Source organism: Nicotiana tomentosiformis, chromosome 3 (genome assembly GCF_000390325.3).
Source record: "Nicotiana tomentosiformis chromosome 3, ASM39032v3, whole genome shotgun sequence".
Lineage (NCBI taxonomy): Eukaryota > Viridiplantae > Streptophyta > Magnoliopsida > Solanales > Solanaceae > Nicotiana > Nicotiana tomentosiformis.
In genome coordinates, this window is record NC_090814.1 from 53,704,729 (window position 1) to 53,717,834 (window position 13,106).

Genomic DNA, 13,106 nt, shown 5'->3' on the forward strand with positions numbered 1-13,106 from the left:
CCTAATTTTTTAGTAATTTAGGTTTATGTAATTTTTTTAAAAAAATATTGAGTTTAATATAAAAAGTACAATGTTTTTATGAAATAGGAAAAGAACTTTACTTTATTACCGATGTTAATCATTAGCATATTTAGGGAATATTGTAACGATTCGGCCGGTCGTTTTGACAGTATTAGCCCTAATACCCTAATTATTACTCACTCTATTTTATTTTGTGGTTATGTGACTTGTCAGGGGCGTTTGGTGTCGGGTTCGGGAGAGTTTCGGAGTGGAATGGGACACATAATCCCTAAATTAGAAGTTTAAGTCGTAGGAGTTGGCCGTAGTTTAACTTGTGTGAAGACGACTCCGGAATAGAGTTTTGGCGGTTTCAATAGCTCCGTATGGTGATTTGAGTCTTAGGAGCGTGTTCGGATATTGATTTGGAGGTCCATAGGTCATTTCAGCATTAATTGGCGAAAATTAAAAACTTGGAAGATTTTGAAAAGTTTGACCGGGAGAAGACTTTTTGATATCGGGGTCAAATTTCTATTTCGAAAGTTGGAATAGGTCCGTAATGTCAATTAGGACTTGTGTGCAAAATTTGGGGTTAATCGGAGTTGTTTTGGTATGAATCGGTGTTGGTTTCAGAATTCGGAAGTTCATAAGTTCTTAGGCTTGAATCGATGATCCGTGATTCTAGTGCTGTTTGATGTGATTTGACGCTTCGAGCGTATTTGTATGATGTTTTAGGACTTGTTGGTATATTTGTTTGAGGTCCCCGGGGCCTCGGGTGTGATTCGGACCATGTTCGGTGCATTTCGAAAATTTGAAGAATTTCTGAAGTTGCTGGTTTTTCTTAGTTGTGGTGTTCTTCTATGCGTTCGCGATGATGATCCCGCGTTCGCATAGAGTCTTGATAGATTTGCTGGATGTTTACCCTTCGTGTTCGCGAAGATGGCCACGTGTTCGCGAAGGGCAGGACTCGGTGCTCTGCGATCGCGGACTGGGTTACGCGTGCACGATGAGGAAGGCAGTCTGGGGTGAGACTCACGCGTTCGCGTTCGCGAGAAGGGCTTCATGATCGCGAATCTTGAGAACCCTTGGTCACCGCATTTATGAGTGGACCCCGCATTCGCGTAAGAGGAAATCTGGGCAGTAGCATCTTTGTGCTTCGCGAACGCGAGGAATTTTCCGCATTCGCGAAGAAGGAATTAACTGGGCAACATGCTTAAATTTCAAAACGAGGGTTCATCCTCTTATTTCACATTTGGACTTTGAGAGCTCGGATTAAGGCGAGATTTTGAGAGATTTTCAGAGGAAGTGTTGGGGTAAGGTTTCTTAACTTATTTTTTATTAAATTTCACTAATCTATCGTTGATTTCATCATGTAATTAGAGATTTGGGGTGAAAAATTGAGGAAAAAGTGTAGAAGTTCTTAGACCAAGTTTTTGGGTTTTGGAAGGCTAAATGAAGTCGGATTTGGATAATTCTTGTATTGTTGGACTCGATATCGAATGTGTGTTTTGATTTTATAATTTTGATCGGGTTCCGAGACGTGGGGGCCAGGTCGACTTTTTGGAGCAATTTTTCAATTCTTAGTTAAGATCATTATTTTATTATTTAAATTAGTTTCCTACGGTTATATTTATAGTATGAAATTATTTTGGTTAGATTCGAGCCGGTCTGAGTTGGAAAATCGAGGGAAAGGCCTTCTAATTGATTGATTGAGCGTGGTTTGAGGTAACTGACTTGTCTAACCTTGCGTAGGGAAAATTTTCCTTAGGATTTGGTATTTTAGTGATAATTTGTGATATGCGAAGGCCGTGTACGCGAGGTGACGAGTGCGTACACGAGCTAAATGTTGAAATTCCGATTTTTGCTACGTAGTTTCCTTTTCATGACTTAATTGAGTTACTTTAGCACGTTATAGTCATCATGTTTAGCCTAATTTCACATGTCTACTTGTCTTATATCCTATTTGCAACTTGTATCACATGTTTAGTTGAATTACTTGCTTTTCTTGATTTTCATATTCATTACTTAATTGTGGAACTCTTTACTTGAAATTGCTATCCTTGTAATATCTTGCTGTTGAGTTTGGTGTTGAATTGCAAGGCCGTGGTTCTTTGAGGCAAGGTGTGAGTTGTGAAATATTATTTATTTAGTTGTTGTGTTTTGGCTTTCGTGTTATTGTTGAGGTGATTGTTTGGTTGTTTGCACGAGGTTTCTGCCGTGCTATTATTATTGTTGCACGAGATTTATGTCGTGCGGTTGTTATTGTTTGCACGAGATTTCTTCCGTGCCGTTGTGATTATTGATACGTATACGGCGGTATAAGGTCTCACATGCAGTGAGATAAGGTAGGCTTCATATACGTGGCAAGTAGGGGAACCACTAGAAGCCATGCAGTGTGATATGGTGGGCTAAAACGCGAGATGCTATTTCGGAAAAATGATTTTCAAAACCAAATATAAAGGCTCCCGTGGTGATATAAGGAAAGACTGTAATTTATTTTTATGATTTGGGACTATAAGGTGGTACCTCGGGAGTGCCCCTGTTGATCTTCTCTACTTGCTGTATTGTTTGGTTGTTGTTTCCTTAACATGTAAAATCCTTATTTTCCTTTCGTGGTTTTATTTGTTTCCTTGATTCCGTGTTGTTACTTTCCATAAATTCTTTACTGTTTCACTTCCCTGTTACTTCATTATGTCATTATATTTTCTGCCTTGTTTCTTATTTTCACTAGTAGGGCCTTGACCTGACCTCGTCATTACTCTACTGAGGTTAGGCTTGGCACTTATTGGGTACCGTTGTGGTGTACTCATACTACGCTTCTGCATATATTTTGTGCGGATCCAGGTACATCCTATTAGCCTCGGTATTAGTGAACTGTGTTGCTGCTTTGGAGATTTTAAGGTACACCTGCCCGCGTCCGCAGGCCTCGGAGTCCCCTTCTATCGTGTTTTCCTTATTTCTTTATGTTTTTTTTATAGATAGTGATGTATAGGATTGTTTAACATTGTATCTAGAGTTTGTGACTCATATCTCACCGGGTTTTGGGAAATTGTATGTATTGAGCTTATAGTGTATTGATGAAATTGTTGAAGTTTTGAAATTTTAAGTTTTTATTTGATGTTTCTGCATATTGTGAGGCTTACTTAGTCTTAGAGACTAGGTGTCGTCACGACATCCTACAGAGGGGATTTGGGGTCGTGACAAGTTGGTATCAGAGCTCTAGATTCATAGGTGTTATGAGTCACAAGCAGGTTTAGTAGAATCTCGCGGATCGATACAGAAATGTCTCTACTTATCTTTGGGAGGCTATGAAACTGTTAGGAAAAGCTTCACTTCTTTGATTCCTTATCGTGAGAAATCTTTGACTTCAGATTCTAAATTTCTGTCTTTCTATTCTCTCACAGATGGTGAGGACACGTACAACTGGATCAGATGACCAGACACCCGTTCCCCCTGCTAGAGCCGCGAGAGGCCGGGGCCGGTGTAGAGGCCGAGGATGTCTACGTGGTGCAGCCAGAGCACCCGCACAAGCTGCTATAGAGGAGCCACCAGTAGCTCCAGTTGGAGGACAGGCACTGAGACACATGTGTCACGACCCAAAAATCACTAGTCGTGATGACACCTAACTCGACCCGCTAGGTAAGCCAACTATCAGACAATACAATCCAAATGAAATTATAGGAAAATAGTGAAGAATTATCTGGACATTTACAAATTAACCCAAGAATTGGTTGTACAAATCATGAGCTTCTAAGACTTAGAATTTACAAAGCTGATACAAATAATTACATGATCTGTTTTAAAGCTACATAAACAGATGAACAAAATCTAAAGCCACCAAGGACAAGTGGCAGCTATATTCGGAATGCACGAACATCTTCAGGGTCAGCTCCCGACATCACCAGCAGCTCCGCTCCAAAAGTCTGCACGCAAGGTGCTGAAGTGCAGTATAAGTACAACCGATTCCATATACCCAGTAAGTATTTTGTCTAACCTCGTCGAAGTAGTGACGAGACTTTTTAGTAAAAAGATGCTTACTAATAAAAATATGTACCGAAATCTAGCAATAGAACTATACTATAGTATACCAAGATAGAGTACACGAAACGAATGTACTAAACAATAACAGAGTACTAGAAGAGATCACAATTCAACAGTTTCTAATATCTCAACCAATCGTTTCCTTAGAGCGAAACTAATAAACCACAATAGTCACCCCATAACTTTCATAACGTGAGGAATATACTCTGATATCAAGTCAATTGCACGGCAACACCCTTCGTGCATTTATCTCATCCTCACCAAATATGCATACAACAGTACCAATCGGATGGTAGAAATACCGGTAATAGTAATGACAAAGTAGGAAATACGCAAGTAGCAATAATGAACGAGAATGTACATAAGGGCATCAGTAACAAACTAGGCAGAAAGCATAGAGGTGATGATAACAATCAGGAAAAAGGAATGTAACTTCAACTAACTAGCATGGTGGAGGCATAAATACAAATATAACGAATAAGAGGGAGACACATGATCTTTATACGTTAACAAGTAGAAGCATGAATGACTAACATGGTAGAAGGCATGTACTAAGTGCAACCAAAATAGATACGACCAAAATATAATTATGACAGCAGGAAGTAGGTATGATATTTGCAAGTTTAGCAAGTAGAAGGCATGAGTGACACAATAACAAATAAGATAAAGAACAAGAACATGGCATTAATGACAAATCACATAAGACTCATAAATACAACAATAACAGCTCAATGTAACGGCATGAACGTATACACAAAGGAAAGATATCACAACATAATGCATGTCCCTCGTCCTCACCTGCACGGAAACACCCATCATGCCATGAACTCATGATAATTTAAAGCATGATAATATAAATGAAATGGCACGGCATCACCCTTCGTGCTTTTACTCATAAATGATATGGCACGACATCACCCTTCGTACTTTTACTCTCAATAATATGGTACAATATCACTCTTCATGCTTTTACTCTCAATAATATGGCACGACATCACCCTTCGTGCTTTTACTCTCAATAATATAGCATGGCATCACCCTTCGTGCTTTACACTCTCCCTCACATGATAATGCATAGACAAATGCATGTCATCACCCTTCGTGCTTTACACTCTTCCTTACCAAGCATATGTGTATCAATAACAAACAAGGCAGGAAGCATAAATAACGTCAAGGAGAGTGTTTAAACGAATATTCCAAATGAATATATTCCAAATGAATCCCAATTATAACTTTCCAAGCCAATAATAGTTCAATAAACCCGCAAGAACCTTATTATTCAAGTATTCCAACAAATCTCACAAATGATCTACAACACAAGTATAGAATCTAGTATCTCAAGAATATCGGCCGTAGCAATGTATTAATGATTATGCATAATGATGACCGAATTAAACAAACAAATGTATTCTCAGAATTCCATCAAATTTGATCAAGTTATAATAAGCTAAGTCTTAGTTTCTAACATTTAATACTATGTTCTTAGTATCTAGGAGTCAAGTAAGGCATGAGGCAAGAAGGTCACGTGATTCTACAAGACACAATTTATAACATAATTTAACCCCGAGCATGGTTAACCATAGCACATGTATTTATGCTCGTAACCTCATATATGTATCACCCCCGCATGTAGCAAACAATGTCAAATAGTAGGAAAAATTCCCTCAACAAAGTTAGACAAGACACTTACCTCAATTTCGGCTAACTCAATACTCAATTTAGCTTTTCCTTTACAAATTCACCTTCGCTCGGCTCAATCTAGCCAAAGACGACTTAAATACATCACACAATGCAAGGAAAAATGATTTCAATTAATAAAGCTGTGATTTTTATACAATTTCTAAAAAGTCAATAAAAATCAATCCCCGGGCCCGCCCGGTCAAAACCCGGGTCCAAGGGTAGGTCTTGACTACCCATAGCCTCACGAGTCCAAATACGTATTTTGTTTCCAAATCCGAGTCTTATTCGACTCTCAAATCCTAAATTTTCATTTTTCAAATTTTGACAAAATCCCCAAATTTTTCCCTAGATTCTCATGAATTTGATGTTAAATCTTATGTAAAATCATGAAATGTAGTTGAGAATTGATTAGAGGTACTTACCAAATGATATGGTATGAAAATCCCTTCACAAAATCGCCTCCCATCGAAGCTAGGGTACAAAATATAACAAAATGAAGCTATGTCTTGGAATTCTCAGCATTTAGCAGGCTGCAAATGTCGCATTTGCGACAAGGGGTTCGCAAATGCGACCTCCGCAAATGCGGACAAAATATCACAAATGCGACCCCTGACAGACCAGGCCTTCATCGCAAATGCAATACAGAGTTCGCAAATGCAAAACTCTTCAGGCTTCACAAAAGCGATAACTTCATCGCAAATGCGATCCAGTCCCCAGCAGCCCAGGTTCGCAAATGCGAATACTACCTTGCAAATGCGGTAGTCGCATTTGCGACCAAAACATAGCAAATGCGATGAAACCATAACAACACTCAGGGTTCTTACCAAAACACTCGGAAGCTAATCGGAAACTCATCCGAGCCCCTGAGGCTCCAAACCAAATACCCACACAAGTCTAAAAATATAACACGAAATCTCTTGAGCTATCAAAATATCAAAATAACCTCTAGAATCACTAATCGGACGCCAAAACGCATGAAGATCAAAGTAAACTTCAAGAACCTCTAGAATCGCAATCGAGCATCCGAACCATATGAAATCAACTCCAAATGGCACCAAATTTTGCATACAAGTGCTATATGATGAAACAAACCTACTCGAGGCTTCAAATCACGCATAACAACCTCGAAACGACGAGTCGCACCTCAAGTAAAAATCAATGAACTTTGAAACTTCAACTTCTACAACCCATGCCGAAACCAATCAAAACACGTCCAATTGACCTCGAATTTTGCACATACGTCATATTTGACATTACAGACCTACTCCAACTTCCAGAATCGGAATCCGACCTCGATATCAAAAAGTCTACTCCCGGTCAAACTTCCTAAAAAATCCAACTTCTTCCATTTCAAGACTAATTCAACTACGGACCTCCAAATTACAATCCGAACGCGCTCTTAAGTCCAAAATCACCCTACGAAGCTAACTGAACTAACGAAACTCCATTCTGAGATCCAATGCTAAAAGGTCAAACTTGGTCAACTCTTCCAACTTAGAGCTTAAATCTTGAAGTTCATTCTTCCAAATGGATTCCGGATAACTTGAAAACCAACACCGACGATTTACGCAAATCATAATACATCATGAGGAGATACTCGAACCCTCAAACTATCGAGAAAAAGTGCAAATGCTCAAAACGACCAGTCGGGTCATTACATCCTCCACCACTTAAACATACGTTCGTCCTCGAACGTGCCAGGAGTTGTTCCAAAGCTATCAAATCACGGTGTAACCTTAATATGCAGATACCCGAGGGTGATCCCACGTCACCATGCTCCATATAAGCCTGCCAACGCAACATAACTAGAGATCCTTACTTCAACCTTGGTCCTTAAACCTTAGAACCCAATCTCTAACATCCAAAATTCATTACAAGACCCGAATCTCATATCTACACACTGTATAAACCTGAACAAATTGTATTAGGTCATAACCATAACCCTAAGATGAAATCACACGGTATACCCCATCACTCAGACACTCACAACAGGAACTGCTGACCAACATTACTGCCCAAAAATAAATCTGTTGCCCAAATCCTCAGCAGTATTTAGTATTATTCTTCCAAACCTTCCTCATCCCAATACAATAGTGTTATTCTCAAGTCTAGAAACCTCATCTCAGCCAATACAAGCAGCCCCACCGGCAAGTATCAATAATAATCTTATGGAGCCCCACACAACACGGTCCCGAACACCAACAAGTAATAATTCAGACATGACATATAACAGTAAGAGAGCTAAATAAGAAGACTACTAAACAAGTTAAGCAGGCAGGGAAATTTTAGCATTTTCCTATTAACTATTTTCAACAAGGTGAAAGCAAAACTACACGAAGTAAGCATCAGGAGTTACATTTCATCACAGTACCGTTACGGCGTGCAACCCAATCTCTCATATCAATCCACATAGAGTACCTATCGAGCCATAATACTCGGGCTCACTGATCACATATGCGTCAACATCAAGCACAATAGAGTGCATAAAATATAACTCTGGGAAAATTATTAGGAACAAACAATACCGAGAAGGACAAGCACAACTATGGTGCAATAAGCAAATCAACATCACGAAGGTCATCTCGCCCATAGGGCCATGAAGCCTAAATTGAATTGCAATATGCGTGCGAAGAACCATGTAACCCTCACAAACCGTTATAGCATAAGAGAGGAACACATAATACAGACCAAGGCACGAATAGCATCTATTCTGCCCGACGATATACCTATGGTAACAGCTATGCAGAAGCAAGCAAATCCGACCGATACAGAATACACATCCTCATTGGGCCTACCAATGGGCCCACAAATCAACTCTGGTCATCCCCGAACGGACAAATAGCCCTCCAAAAGTCCATAACGACATAACCATAACACACACTATCATCTGGTTAGCTTTAGCCATATTTCACAGTCCACAACCACGAAACAATCTACTTCTGAGAACTTCTAGTCTCTAAATCCATAGAACACACGAATCACCATATCTGATCCTAACTCCACCGCCCAAATGTCTAATACATTTCTCGAATACGATCATTCCACGGGGAGTACTTCTATAACTCTTTTGTGTCACATAACAAAATCTAAATTGCAGCAGTCGACTAACAAGGAGAGCACCACAATATCAATGATGCATCCGTAAGTCAAAACACAATGCGTTTTCTGAAATGCACACCCTTCTCAGGCAATACCAAGTAGTAATAGCATCCATCAAGACATCTGAAACCATCTGTGCTGTTTAAGAATTCATGACCTTCCCTTCAAAACTGAACCGTGGCCTTGCATGTGTAAAACTCAATCTCGATTGGTCAGAAACCTTCTATTTGATCTCATCCAGGAGGAAATCCCAATACGCAACATGTTCCTCACTCCAGTAGGAAACATCCACCTCGAGTCATGATTAAAATCATCGAGAACTCCTTGGAATCCATTTGCACATAATCAAGCTATCAGAACCGAATCCCTCCAACTCAACTAAGCCATGCAGTTGCCCAAAACCCATGAACATTGCCACGAAATACCTGTGAAGACCCACCACATCATAAGTACCCAAAGAACCGATCATACCATCACCGTGTTTATCTAATTTACTATCAAACTGCCTTGTGTCCTTCGAGTTCCTTCCAAATTACTCTCAAGTTGATACCCCTCCTTGCGAGAACACCATGATCCTTACCCCAAAGCTCGCTATAAGAGATTCTAGCATAAAAACCACACCGCCCTAAGGCCCATAAGCTGTTGCATTCCCTCTTAGCACCCCAAAGTACCACAACCGAGACATCCATTCTGAAGAGACCTTCTGTGAATCTAAAGTCGTTTCCTCCACCACTTAGTCTTCCTGATACTGAAATGCATAATCCACAATGATATAGAAATACCGCGAGCCTCGACACCATCCAACGTAAATCTTATATTCTAGACACAACCATTATGCCACCACTTAATCTTCCTAAGTCTGAACTCATCAATAAGGCATGAGAATCGAATTCGCCCCACAATTAAACAACATGGAAAACCTTCAAACATACTCACAACTCGAGACTACACTCCACATCGAGATAGAAACCAAGCACATATCAGTCCTTTTTACGCCTCAAGAAAACTCTTCTCTTCACATTCAAGTCATCTGAACACAACCCGCAATCACATCCTACTTATCATTTAGTCATCCAACCACTCACCGACCACAAATTTCACTAATAGGGACACTACCAAATGTATAAGCCCAAACGCACATACACACACAACCAAAATTCCCGTGCTCAAGCTGCAGTCAAAACCCGGCCTCAAGTCCTCCAAACTGACCCATCATCAGCACACAGAAATCACATATCGCACCTCATCCATGGAGTCACAAGTCGTCAATGCACAGCCGATACCGAGCGATCACATGCCCATACAAATGCGTGGAGGAAATTCAAAGAGTTACGCTTTAAGTTGAATCAATGCCACACGATAAGGAAAGAAAGATGAGAAGTTTATCTTAAATGCACTGCAGCCTCTCGAAGATAGGTATGGATGTCATCATATCGATCCGCAAGACTCTACTAGACACTTGCTCATAACTCATAGAACCTATGAACCTAGTGCTCTGATATCAACTTGTCGCGACCCAAAAATTACTAGTCGTAATGGCACCTAAATCGACCCGTTAGGTAAGCCAACTAATAGACAATACAATCCAAATGAAATTATAGGAAAATAGTGAAGAATTATCTCAACATTTACAAATTAACCCAAGAACTGGTAGTACAAATCATGAGCTTCCAAGACTTAGAATTTACAAAGCTGACACAAATAATTACACGATCTGTTTGAAAGCTACATAAACAGATTAACAAAATCTAAACCACCAAGGACAAGTGGCAGCTATATCCGGCCGTAGCAATGTATTAATGATTATACATATTGATGACCGATTTAAACATACCAATGTATTCTCAGAATTCCATCAAATTTGATCAAGTTATAATAAGCTGTCTTAGTTTCTAACATTTAATACTATGTTCTTAGTATCTAGGAGTCAAGTAAGGCATGAGGCAAGAAGGTCACGTGATTCTACAAGACATAATTTATAACATAATTTACCCCCGAGCATGGTTAACCCTAGCACATGCATATATGCTCGTCACCTCATATATGTATCACCCCCACATGTAGCAAACAATGTCAAATAGTTGGAAAAATTTCCTCAATAAAATTAGGAAAGACACTTACCTCAATTCGGCTAACTCAAAACTCAATTTAGCTTTTCTTTTACAAATTCACCTCTGTTCGGCTCAATCTAGCCAAAGACGACTTAAATACATCACACAATGCAAGGGAAAATAATTTCAATTAATAAAGCTGTAATTTTTATACAATTTCTAAAAAGTCAACAAAAATCAACCCTCGGGACCGCCCGGTCAAAACCCGGGTCCAAGGGTAGGTCTTGACTACCCATAGCCTCATGAGTCCAAATATGTATTTTGTTTCCAAATCTGAGTCCTATTCGACTCTCAAATCCTAAATTTTCATTTTTCAATGTTTTGACAAAATCCCCAAATTTGTCCCTAGATTCTCATGAATTTGATATTAAATCTTATGTAAAATCATGAAATGTAGTTGAGAATTGATTAGAGGTACTTACCCAATGATTAGGTATGAAAATTCCTTCACAAAATCGCCTCCCATCGAAGCTAGGGTTCAAAATATAACAAAATAAAGCTAAGTCTCGGAATTCTCAGCATTTAGTAGGCTGCAGATGTCACATTTGCGACAAGGGATTCGCAAATGCGACCTCCGCAAATGCGGACAAAACATTGGAAATGCGACCCCTGACAGACCAGACTTCATTGCAAATGTGATACAGAGTTCGCAAATGCAAAACTCTTCTTGCTCCGCAAAAGCGATAACTTCATCGCAAATGCGATCCAGTCCCCAGCAGCCGAGGTTCGCAAATGCGAACACTACCTGACAAATGCGGTAGTTGCATTTGCGATCAAAACATCGCAAATGCGATGAAACCAGAACAACACTCAAGGTTCTTACCAAAACACTCCGAAGCTAATCCGAAACTCACCCGAGCTACCGAGGCTCCAAACGAAACACCTACACAAGTCTAAAAACATAACACGAACTCGCTCGAGAGATCAAAACATAAAAATAACCTCTAGAATCACGAATCGGATGCCAAACTGCATGAAGATCAAAGTGAACTTCAAGAACCTCTAGAATCGCAACCGAGCGTCCGAACCATATCAAATCAACTCCAAATGGCGCCAAATTTGCAAACGAGTTCTATATGAGGAAAAGAACCTACTTGAGGCTTCAAATAACACATAACAACCTCAAAACGATGAGCCGCACCTCAAGTAAAAATCAATAAATTTTGAAACTTCAACTTCTACAACCGATGCCGAAACCTATCAAAACACGTCCAATTGACCTCAAATTTTGCACACATGTCATATTTGACATTACGGACCTACTCCAACTTCCAGAATCAGAATCTGACCCAGATATCAAAAAGTCCACTCCCGGTCAAACTTCCCAAAAAATCTAACTTTCGCCATTTCAAGACTAATTCGACTACGGACCTCCAAATTATAATTCAGACGCGCTTCTAAGTCCAAAATCACCCAACAGAGCTAACAGAACTAATAAAATTCCATTCCAAGATCCAATGCTAAAAGGTCAAATTTGGTCAACTCTTCCAACTTAGAGTTTAAATCTTGAAGTTCATTCTTCTAAATCGATTCCGGATAACTTGGAAACCAACACCGATGATTTATGCAAATCATAATACATCATGCCGAGATACTCGAGCCCTCAAACTACCGAAAAAAGTGCAAATGCTCAAAATGACTAGTCAGGTCGTTACATCATGTTACTGCACCAACCCTCCAGGAGACTCTCGCCCAGTTATTGAGCATGTTCGGCACTCTAGCTTAGGCAGGGTTGATCCCACTTGCTCCTGCCACATCTCAGGTTGGTAGAGGAGCACAAACTCCTATCGCCCGTACCCTAGAGCAGCGGGTCCAGGTTGACCAGGTCCTAGAGCAGCAGGTCTAGGTCATACCAGTGCAGCCAGTAGCCCTAGTTTAGCCCGAGGTTAGGGCAGCAGTTTCTGAGGAGGAGCAAATCAGGCTCGAGAGGTACAAGAAGTACCACCCTCCTACTTTTAGTGGCTTGGCATTAGAGGATGCCCAGGGTTTTCTTGAGGCGTTCCACTGTATCCTCCGTACTATAGGTATTACGGAGTCTTGTAGGGTTGCTTTCACTACGTTCCACCTTAGGGGAGCGACTTATCATTGGTGGCGAGCATATGAGTTAGGTAGTCCAGACGAGGTAGCTTCACTCACTTGGACTTAGTTCTCAGATATGTTCTTGAGGGAGTATGTTCC